General features: G+C 59.4%; 1 protein-coding gene across 1 annotated transcript in view; it reads left to right on the top strand.

Annotated features, from left to right (window-relative positions):
• SCN5A (sodium voltage-gated channel alpha subunit 5) overlaps positions 1-2,833 on the top strand; it is a 104,360-nt gene that overhangs the window by 82,387 nt on the left and 19,140 nt on the right.

Genomic DNA, 2,833 nt, shown 5'->3' on the forward strand with positions numbered 1-2,833 from the left:
CCCCCTGGTGCCTGCAGGATGAGTGCTGGGTCCGACAGGGGCCCCAAGCACGAGTCAGGTGAAGGGCAACCGGAGAAGGAGGGTGAGGTGCAGGACAGCCCTGGGCCTGCGCTCTCGGAGGGTCAAGGGTGTCACGCTGGGCCAAGAGCCAGGCAAGGGGCACAGGGCACAGGGCCCTCTGCAGACTGAGGGCCTCCCAGGGGTGCCGGATTATCGCAGCTTCTGCTCTCGGCCTCAGCCTCTGCAGACCGTCCTTCCCATGGTTTCAGAAGAGGCGCCGGCCCTTGTTCAGCCCCACACCCCACTCAGAGGCCACAGTGAGGGCTCAGCCCCCAAGTCTGGGCAGGAGCTCAAACCGTGGGTGGCCGTGGTGGGAAGGCTCTCTGGGCTGGGATTCAGGTCCTTGGGCCTCCAAGGCAGGCCTCTTAGAGGGTGCTAATGGCAGATGCAGGGTGCTGGGGTGACCGAGGGTGGAGGGAGCTCTAGATGCCCTCGGCAGCCTGGAGCTCTCTGAGATAAGGGGACCCATGGGTCTGCCTGGTGGAGGGGCCACAGGGGCCTAGGATCTGGGCAGCCCAGCCCTGAATCTCCCAGCTGCTCCTGCAGCATCTTGGGGAGTTGGGTCTGCTGACACCTCCGAGGTAGGCCAGAGCAGGTCTACAGAAATGTCTGGGGAAGCTCCCACCACCTGCCACTCGCCACCTTACAGGGCTGGCCTCCTCACTAATGGTTAAAGGAGCCAGATCCCACGTGGCTGACACATGGTTTGAATCCCAGCCTTGTAAAACCTACCAGATACATGTGCAAGCATACCCCAAATCTTGCAAGGATGGAGAAACGGAGGAGGGATTGCAGCATGACCACGCCCCACTGGGGGTGCTTTCTCTCTCTCTCTCTCCCTCTCTCAGGTGAGCACACATACCCTCTGGTGATTTTTTTTAAGGTTCATTTTTTTAATTCCATTTTTCCCATGAGCTTTGTGAATTCCCTTTTATCATGGGAGAAAGGAACTGGGGAAGAGAAGGAGATTAAGACTTCAAAGACTGGGACCAGCAGTTAGCGTAATGGCTATGTCGCTGGATTCCCATGTAGTCAACTGCGGTTCAATTCCTGGACTCGGTGGCTTAAACTCATGGTGGGCGAGGGTTGGGGGGTGCCCAAGATCCCGAGAGGAGAATGGAGGAGAAGGGATTGCAGCGTGGCCATCCCCCGTGGGGGGTGATTTTTCACTTTCTGTCTCTCTGTCTCTCTCTCTCTTTCTGGCGAGCGCACACGCCCTATAGCAAAAACCTCTCCAAAAAAAAAAAAAAAAAAAAATACTGCAAGGACCAGTGGAGGGAGGGGTCCAGGTCACAACTTGAAGCCAGTCAGAGCAGGCCCACCGAGGTGACACTGAGCAGATCTGAAGGAAGTCGGGGCGAGCCCGGCTGATGTCCAGTAGAGGTTCTGTTCCGAGGTTGGAACAGCAGTGCAGCGGCCCTGGGGGGAGCAGGCCTGGTACACCAGAGGCACTGCAGAGGCCAGCGTGGCTGAAGCGGAGCGAAATGCAGGGGATGAGGCCACGTGGGGGAGGTGGGGTAAGGCCCAGCCCTTGAGAAAACACGGGGGTGATTTAGGATGAATGAGGGGACAGGACTGGAGGGATTGGAACTGAAGAGTCGTGGGACCTGACTCCTGTTCTTGAAGGAGTGCCTTGTCAGAGGCAGGAGCAGGCCACGCAGGAGCAGAAAGGGGAGCTCAGAGGCTCTGGTGACACTCCAGGAGACGGTGGCCTGGCCAGGGCGGTGGCAGCAGGCTGGTGAGAAATAGCCGGGCTCCTGATGTATTTTGAAGGCCGAGCCAACAGGAAATCCTGACGGGTCGGCCCCAGGGCGCGAGAGACAGCGAGGAGGCAGGGATGACCCTGAGGCTTGCGCCTGAGCAGCGGGAGGGATGGCGTTGCCGTCAGCTGGCAGGAGGAGATTCCGGGCAGAGCCAGAGGGCAAGCTTTGGAAAGAACAGGTGACAGGGTGGCCCGTTGGGAACTGGGCAGTAGATTGGCCAGACTTGGTGTTCTAGGGACCCTGCCCTCAGGAGGAGGTTACCTAAGAGGTGCCCCAGGCTGGGGACCTGCAGTCAGCACCCTCCAGGGGTGCTTGGGGGTGGTGCAGAAGCCAGGCCCGAGAGTCATCCTCCTCCAAACCCCTTTGCCAGCCCCTGGACCTGGAGGAGGCTGCAGGGCTCAGGCCCCGGCCCGCAGTCCCTCACCCCCAGCTGCCCTGAGTGGCGGTGAGGGTGATGGCAGGGCGGTCAGGCTGCAGGCCAGCTCCAGCCTGTGATCATAGGCCAGTGGTGGAGTGTGAAGGCAGTGGGCACCCATGGGACTTGAGAGGGATAAAACCCACGGCGTGGAAATGCCCGGGGGTCGGGTCAGCGGGAATAGAGCTCGAGGCTCCCGTCACCGCCAGGGCCCCTTTGAAGATGGTGAAATGTTGCCAAGTCTGGCTTCCAGGGAATGCCAGGATGGTCTGCCTGGTGCTTCTCAAGCCAGGACTGCTCTTCCTTCTCCAAAACAGGCAGGAAACCAGCAGTTAGCGTAATGGCTATGTCGCTGAACTCCCATGTAGTCGACCGCGGTTCACGTCCCAGACCCAGTGGCTTAAAACTCACGCCGGGTGCATGTGCGTGCGTGCCCAAGATCCCGAGAGGAGAATGGAGGAGAAGGGATTGCAGCGTGGCCATCCTCCCTGGGCGTGATTTCTCGCTTTCTGTCTCTCTGTCTCTCTCTGTCTGTCTGGCGAGCGCACGCGCCCTATAGCAAAAACCTCTCCAAAAAAAAAAAAAAAAAAACAGG

The sequence above is a fragment of the Tupaia chinensis genome, unplaced genomic scaffold, assembly GCF_000334495.1.
Source record: "Tupaia chinensis unplaced genomic scaffold, TupChi_1.0 Scaffold138441_1, whole genome shotgun sequence".
NCBI lineage: Eukaryota > Metazoa > Chordata > Mammalia > Scandentia > Tupaiidae > Tupaia > Tupaia belangeri.